A 9,135-nucleotide genomic window follows, 5' to 3' on the forward strand; every position below is an offset into this window, starting at 1 on the left:
GCATGCTGCTTTTTCATGTCAGTAGGTTCTTGCATAATTTCTTTTCAAAAATCAAAATCTATTGTTCTATAACTTTATTTTTAGCCTTTGTTGGGGTTTTTTCTGAGTCATGACACATCATGATAGATAACTTAACAACATGAATACATTGTTAATTATCTTGTTAATTATCCATTTTCTAAGCTACCTGTCTTAGCGGACAGCCCACACAGATTCTGGTATAATTCGAGTCTTCTGCGCATAGAAACAGGTTCATTGTTCTTTTTTTTTCAATCAAATCTTGACGCAGAGAATGCTTATGAAGACAGATGGGGGGGGAAACACAACGGGAGGAAACAGGAGACATAAACAGGTACTGAAAGCGGAAGAAAAAAAACTAAAGGGAGGGCTGGAAGGACAGAGAGTGCCAGAAAAAGAAATGATTGGCATAAAAATCAGCTGCCGCGCCGCCTGGGCCCAATTAGGACGCCATTATGGAATCACTATAATAACGCATCATTTAGCACGCTGTATTTCTGCTCCATCTAGTGAAGTCTCACTATCGCAGAGCGCCATTATTTTTACTTCCTCCTTCGGCAATGGACCTAGACAAAGAGTGGGAGAACAAAGGCTGTGTGTGGGTGATACTTATTATTCTACAGGCTGACCTGAAGTGACGACTGGCTGCCTTACCTCCTGTATGGAGAGAAAGTTCAGTTCTTTCCCCTTTGCTTATCTGCACCCTGTTAGTCCTTATAGAATATGTTACAAAGCTATAGGGCAAAGTAGTTTTGACGTTTAAGAAACAAAACCATAAGACCAAATCTTTATTTTATTGTATTTCAGAGATAATTACACTACGCTTCCATATTCAACAAGTGGAAGGTTTTTTGTTGTTGTTGTTTTTTTAAAGTTTGGGGATAACTAATTTTTTTTTTTTTTTTTTTTTTTGCTTATCTATTTGGAAGATGCCACTTAATCACATTTTTACTCTAAAAGTAACTTCAACAAAAGAGAATTCAACAGCTGCTAAAACATTTGCTTGCCTGTAGTTTTTGTTTCTTTCAGTGTTGCAATGTTTTGCTTTGATCACTTTTGGTTTACTTGTGATCAGCCTCAGTTTGTGTCTTTAATCAGGATTTTCTTGGTTGTTGTTTACGTCTCTGTTGTTCATCATTTCTGTTTATCCCAGAGTTTATTTAAGTATTAAATAATATAAAAAATAAACATAACAATTTCTGCATCTTTCAAAAAAAAAAAAAAAAGTAGTAGACCAGCTTTGTTCTCAAGGGCTAATAGTTGTGAAAACAATTTAGCATTTCGAAGAAAAAGGGAAGCAAAGAGGATTTAAAATCTGTAATTCAGCCCACCATCGGAACAGCTGGTTCTCATTAAAAATTAAAGCCCCCAGCTCTGCCTACACACAATGATCACGGCGTGCATTTAGGAGGCTTGAATCATCTCCTCTAATTTCTGCTGTGTGTGGACTTAGAGCCTTGCCTCAGCACAATAATGTGATGCTCAGGAAGATTGCCACCCTGGGATGTAAAGTTTGTGCTGCTGGGGCTTTCTTCGCCTCCCAGCCGGCACAATGTGCTGGCAGAAACATCAGCCGCCGCACAGAGACGCCATCTGTCTCTGCACTCATTACTCCCCTCAGAAAGGAAGCGCAGGCCTCCTGCAAACTCCCCGCGGTTTAGCTGATAAATAAGCAGTCGCAAAACTTGGAAGGGTTGCACAAGTAACACAAAGAGGACAAGAAACTGACTCACAGGCTGATTCATGGAGCTTTTGCCACTTCAAATCTTTCTAATTTTGGTAGCCTGGACGCTGCTCACAGTGGCCAACCTCTGAGTCAAATCATTTGTTATTTCTGGAAGTCTTGTCGTGATCAAGCTAGGACTCTTAGCATATGGTAGGCAAAATATGCCAAAACAATTGTACTTTGTTGGTGTGGCTTAAAAGGAGTTTCCTGGCTAATGTGAGTAATATAAAGATTATAAATGTTAAATTTGTTTGTGCAACATCAGTTTTCTCTTTTGTGATGCAGTTGTCATTAAGAGTAAATAACTGTATTCCTGAACTGTATGAGCAAATAAAAATAACATACAGGCAAGGGAAAACGGTGACCTCCATGAGTCTCACACTCAGTGAGAGAAAGTTTCAAGTCAAACAATTTATTAAATAACCTGAGCTCCAACTGACAGACACGTTTTGTTTCTGCATTTAATGGCCCAGTATGGAAATTACAAATGATCCTCTAGTTTCTTCCCAAACTCGACTAAAGCAAAACATTTAATGGTGATCATGAATTAAATATCAGGCGTTAAACATCTACAGTAAATCAATTCTGTCTGGAAAGCAACCTCAGGGAAATGTGTGGCCATCTCTGTTATCCCTGCGACGCAAGCCAGGCTTTTTTTCTGATGCTTCCCGCTGCCGAGTTTGACATTTTCACCAATAATTTTAATCTGGTACAGATCTCTGTGAGCAGAGGGAATCATGGAAGGGGAGCGGGGCAACTATATTTAAATACATTTTACATTTGAACTGCATCCAGCTCTTGTGCATTCTGGTGGGTGTGCTTCTAAACCTAGGCGTCCCCAATTGGTAATTAAGCGATTGTAGTAAATACAAACTTCTGAATTTAAATATATACAGTACAGACCAAAAGTTTGGACACACCTTTTAATTCAATGAGTTTCCTTTATTTTCATGACTATTGACATTGTAGATTCACACCGAAGGCATCAAAACTATGAATAACACATGTGGAAATATGCACTAAACAAAAAAGTGTAAAACAACTGAAAATACCCCTTATATTCTAGTTTCTTCAAAGTAGCAACCTTTTGCTGTGATTACTGCTTTGCACACACTCTGCATTTTCTTGATGAGCTTCAAGAGGTAGACACCTGAAATGGTTTTCACTTCATAGGTGCCCTGTCAGGTTAATAAGTGGGATTTCTTGCCTTATAAATAGTCATGAAAATAAAAAAAACCCAATGAATTAGAAAGGTGTGTCCAAACTTTTGGTCTGTACTGTATATATATATATATATATATATATATATATATATATATATATATATATCACTCTTTCATTCTGTCCTATTATTCAAACGACATTAAACAGGATTTTGTTTAATGACTATAAGTCAGAAAGTGAGGAAAAAAGTTTGTCTTTTTATGTTGCATATTTAACTTCAACTGTTTCATTGTGCAGGGATTTTTGTTTTGCTACCTTGTGTTTCATTTTTAGTACTTTCCTTGACAGTCATGTGGGGAAAACGGAGGTGAAGCGAAGTTGTAAAACCTTAAAAGGTGAAACAAGGGCCCTTAAGAACTGAAGCAGTCGCAGAACAAAGGAGCAATATTAGAGATAAAAAGGGTTATTTGAACTGATGGTATATGTTCGCTAATCTGCTATGAACGTGAACGAAATACACGATGCATAAACTCCAACATGCAGCAAGTTGAAGAAAAAACAAACACGCATTGCCAACGGCAGAGGAAAACTGTCTCTGCTTGCGAGGAGCTGCGTGACCACCGAGTCAAACTCCCTCTGCGCCAACGATACAAAACGACTGAACTGAGTGCTGTAGAGGCTGGTAATAAAAGAATTTAAGCTCAATCAGCTACTAGAAAAGAACATCAGCTAAAAGCCCCACGGCAGACGCCTAATTGCGCTAATCACTGCAAATGAGAGTAAAGCAACGCATCTAGAAAGAGGATGCAAACCGTCTGTGTGAGTGCAAAGTTGTGAGTAATTGCAGACTCACGCAGGCTTCAGAGGCAATTAGGTTATACGTATACTGAAAAGCGTTGAGGTGAATATGAAATGTGTATCTGTCAACATTTTTTTTGTTGTTTTTGTTCCTTTTTATGCAAATAAAGATTGCACACAGAGGTGCGTCATTCGTGTGTGAAGAGTCGAAGCCTTAGCCTCTCCTGCATTAAAAGTGTTCTCTCAAAAGGTGTTTCGCTCTCCTCTGGCTGTAATCGTCCAGGACAGACGGGCGAAATCACAGCTGAAGGAGTTCTCTCTGAGAGCAGGTGTTATCTGCATTTTCTCCATGCACCGCTGAATGCCGTAATTACTTCTATTGCATTTCAGGAGCCTGCTCAGCACTCACACAGAGGAGAGCTATCACTTCCCCCTCAACGGCTTCCCCTCTCAATCTCACACATGTGCATCGAGCAGGCGAATTGCATGATTTTTATTTCACATGTGCTTAAAAGAAACAAACACAAAAATCTAAGCATGTGTTTTATGAATCTTTCTGTCACCTCTGCATTGCCAATGAACTCAGCACCGCGGCTCACGTCTCTAAGCAGGCTGGTATTCACAGCTTCGCTCTCACGATCACACGGTATGATAATTAATCAGTGGAGATTGCTTGAGAGGGCCAATGAGAAGCTGAAAACTCAAGCTTTGGATTTCAAGTGTCGTGCAATAAATGGATTAAGCCCTATTTTTTTATTTTTTTTTACTGGAATAATAAGCTGAAATAATTTAATAGTTCCTGGAAGATGAAACACATTTTACAAAAGGAATGCATGAGTCATAACCCAGAGGATGCACAAGATATTTTCATTTTAGGGACACAAAGTAGTGAAAATAGTCAAAAACCAGGCCAAAGCTAGAGTCTCCAAAATGCAAATGAGGATTAATAAAAGCTCAGAATAGGCATGTGTAGTAATAATGGGGGAAAAAAAGAGATTTTATTTATGGAGTTTTATCTTTTAATGGGTTATTGTGGAAACCAAAGCGCTGTTTAAAATACTCGGACTGCGGCTATCTTAGTAAAACTGGTTATTTAATCGTCTGTTGCCTATTGAAAAGATCTCCTGTAATGAAATAAGTTTTGAAATGATGAATACAGTGTCATATTTGACAGCTTACATGTTTCTTCTGTTTTCTCACACTCATGTTTTAGACCATCCCATGGATTTAGATGACATAAGTACAAAAAGAAGTGGAAAACACTAACTAAACAGCCAGTTAAATTTCCAAATACCTTCATTAAGGCAGTATTCTTCCTCATTCTGAAATCCCTAATTAAGGGTGATTAACTTTATATTTTGGAAAGTCAGGCTGAGTTCAGCTGGATTTAATTTCCCTTGCGACATGCTGGCCTGATTGCGGCCCGTACCGCAAAAATAAACACATTTTGCTTAATTAGAACTTGACGCACAGCATGAAGCAGGTGAAAAGATCCCAAGAAGAAAAAACATCATAGCACAATCCAACGCAAATAGAAGAAGATATGAAAAGCAAGTTATTGGCAGCTGTCAGCTTAGAAAGGATTACAAAGCCACTTCTGGGGTGTTAGGATTCCAGCTGTAAGAATATAGATATAAAACGTCTCAATGTCTCAAGAACTACAAGCGTCACTCGCCTCATGTCAGAGTGGCCTTCGTGGTTCAGGATCCAGGGAAGAGTTACAAGGTGAAAAATCACAAAAAGTATCTTGATGTCTTGAACACCTTTGAATAGTCTGGACTGAAGAGACAACAATTGAATGTTTTTAAAGTGAACCCAAGGAGGTATTGTTACGTTTTTTTCAGGATCTGGGAGACTTGTTAATGAAACTGTTAATTCTGCCTGAAAATCACAACAAGTAATGTTTCAGGTCGTCTTTTTATGATATGCAATATTTGTCTGACATATTAGAAATAGATTTTTTATGCCATTGGTTCGAATGTTGTGATTTTTCTGCAGAGGGATTTTATTTTCCTCTGTTCAAATGCTGCTACTTGTGGCTCCATGGTTAAAATCCAGTTTTCAGCCAGTTCCAGATAACAAGTGACTTGGTTTTCCTTCTTCATCAAAGTAAAAGCGTGCCTGTTTCTATCTGCATCTGTTTTTGCAGTGATCTACTTAAAAAAAAACAACATTTTTTAGCAGAGTAAGCAACATGGCACGAACGCCTCTCTGTTGCTGCTTTTAAAGCTCTTATATGCACCTAAATTTGTGCTCCAAGCCGGACCAGACAGTGTCTCTCCCTCAGGGACAGGAGTGGGCCAGAGAGACGAAACCGCTCCATTTATAAGCACCAAGCTGCTGACCTGATGTGGATCTCGAATGTTTCCAGCATCTCCCCCTCGGCCACAGTGGAAATGTGCTTGTACTTTTCCATTTGAGTTGGTGTCAGCTGTCAGGCACGATAATGGCTAAACACTGTAGCTCACCGAGGGCCCCGCTGATTCTGACAAATAGAAACTTTATTAGGAACATTGCGGTGGAGATGTTTTAGTTTAGAATACGGGTGAGGAGGAGGATTTTGGATACTTTCTGTGGAAACATGGCTGGTGGTAATGGACCATGTTAAACACCGGGGAGATGGCTCACTGCCTCTCTGCTTCTGACTTGGTTTCCATTAGTTGAAGTGATCAGAGAGCGACTCGATCAGAGAGACAAAGAAGAAAACACTAAAGACGCTGAAGGCCTTTATGACCATCACAGCAGTGAGCAGTTAGTTTTTATTTAGTTATGTTGTGCAAATACAGTGGAAATGCATGAAATCTTACACAGCTGTGAGTCTAGAGTAGAATCATCCAAATATCTCTTGCTTCATATTTTATTGATGACCATTTCAATTGTGCCTCCATGGAGCACTGATATAAATTTTCCATAAGAAGGTAAAGCTGTTTCTTATTTTTTTTTTTTTTTTTTTATAAAATCTGCTACTTCCTGTTTGGTTCCCACCTGAGGCATCAGCTGTTCTGTGTTTTATGTATTTTAATTTATGAAATTTACATTTGTTTGTTCAGTAATATGCAAGAAGTCTTTGTAAGAACTAAAGTTTCTTTGTTGTTTTGTTTGTAATTCTTTATTATTATTATTATTATTATTTTTTTACCGTTTCAGTTTTCTTTTAAATTACTTTGTAATAATTGTCAAACCTCTTAGTGGTGCTAAGCTAAGTTTTAAAATCTCCATCTTCATTTTTCTTTCTGATGATTTTAAATGCAACTTTTTCTCCACATATGACGATTCAGTCACAGGTAACATTATTTCTGCTGTTTTCTGCCTCAGATGTGCCGGGATCCAGGCAGTTGTTGCTAAAGTTGGCTTTTCTTCTTGGTTTCTGGTGCTTTTTGTCTTTTATGCACATTTTTTTCCCCCCAACGCTGAATATTTTACTTTTCGTCAAACTAAGTGTTCAATAATGCACTTCAGACATCCTTGTTCAAACCCAGTGTTTTATTGAGTATTATTTGTCTTTTTATTGTGATGAACTTTGTGTTCTTTAATAAATACATAGACTCGACTTTTATTTAAACATTTCTTTATATTTTCAACATCACATCTCACTGATGCCTTTATTTATGCAACTGATATGCAGCTTCTCTTTAATTATAAGCTCAAGTTGAAAGATTTTCATCCAACATTTGGTTCCCTTTGAAGATTTTGACGTTTAATTAGGTTTTTGCTGTAGACATCCTTTTTCAGTCTTTCACCTTAATTTTTTCTATAAAAATAAGCATTAAAAAAAAATCAGGTTTTGCTTCCAGACTGTGTTTGAATTCAAGTTAATTGATTTTTCCCCCATAAAGCAATTAAATTATTTCCTATACAATAATACTAATGGGTTAAAATATTAAAGTCTTAAAACAACCATGACCTTATCTGGACCAGAACAGCACCGTCTCAAGCTTATTATAGTTTCTCATGTTGGGAACATTAAAGCTCAATTTTAGGAGGAAAATACGAGAAAGGTTTTCTTTTGACTTTGCAAGAAATGTCACATATTTGCTTTTAATGCTGTTTTATTTTGAAACAACTCGTCAGCATTGTAAAGTTGCCAGACACAGTTTGGCTTCATAGAAATCAGGCAAAAAGTTCTTTTAGTGTTTTTGGTTCCAGATGTCAGACTGACCTCTGTTATTGACAGTTATCTATAGTTTATTAAAAACAAGGGAATCAGCTTCTTTGTTGCAGCTTCTTATTTGTAGGGATCTATAAATTAGAGTAAAAAGAAATAAAAATCCACCAAGTACTTCGTTGGTCTTTCTCTCACTTGGTTAAATAGTGGCTGCTTAGGTTTCTTATATTATAGGAAACTTAGACAGTTTTCCAGTTGTTTCATGTTCAAGCTTCACTTCAACTCAGCTGATTTCTCTGCATGACTTTTCTTTGCTGCTCCTTCACCTAAATTTCCCCACGCAGGAACAATAAAGAATAAATCTGTGATATTCAATTCTATCCTATTCTGATTGTGACATTTTGGGTTTTTATGTTTTGATTCTTTCTTATATTTTTATTTAGGTTATTTTAGAGTTACTAGTGTCTCAATTGTGCAGAGTTCTGTAGTTTAATCTTGTGTAAATTTGTATATATTTCTGTGTTAATCTTTTTCCTCTAACAGTTAATTTCGAGTATTAGCTCTATTAGTTTCTCTGCATTCTTATAGATTTGCTTTGTGTATTTCTCTGTGTTTATTGTTGGTAGATATTTGCTCTGTTGTTCATTTGTGTGATATTTCTGATTTCTTGTTTCCTCCGTTAATTATTCTTCCTTCCCTGCTTCGGTTTTCTCCCAGCTGCTCTGATTTCTGTTGATTGAACTCACCTGGTGCCCCAATCGCATCTCTCTCTGCAGCATTTTTACTCCTTGGTTTCTTGCACTCACTGCTGGATTCTTCCATTATTCTGCCACTGTTTTGTTCCCTGACTCTATTGTGTGTTTTCCAAAGTTCTCTGCAAGTTGTTTTCAGCCATTAAATCCCTCGTTCTTCACTCCACAATCTGTCTGCCGTTGTCCTGCAGCCGTTTTGGTCCTCATCAAAACCTTTAAAACATGAGGATTCTATATGAAAAAATAACCCTCTTGCTTTGGTTATTTAAACATTCAAAATAAAAGAAAGTTGTTTCAAAAATATGACAACATATTCCTACTTTGTGAGCAAAATGTGCCACAAAATCAGTGATGTCTCTTAGTCTGACATATAAAATCCCAATAAAAATATCTTGAAGTTTGTAGTTATGACAAAATGTGCAGAGATTCAAGTGATATTCAAAGGCACGGTGGATTTTTACATTAAAGAATAGAAACAACATACAAAGTAATTGTTGTAAATGTTTTACTTTTGACTAAATTGACACAAATCTGAACTTCCTTGGCAGTATATGAAACACCTCTGCTCTGTT

This window comes from Xiphophorus maculatus, chromosome 9 (assembly GCF_002775205.1).
Source record: "Xiphophorus maculatus strain JP 163 A chromosome 9, X_maculatus-5.0-male, whole genome shotgun sequence".
Lineage (NCBI taxonomy): Eukaryota > Metazoa > Chordata > Actinopteri > Cyprinodontiformes > Poeciliidae > Xiphophorus > Xiphophorus maculatus.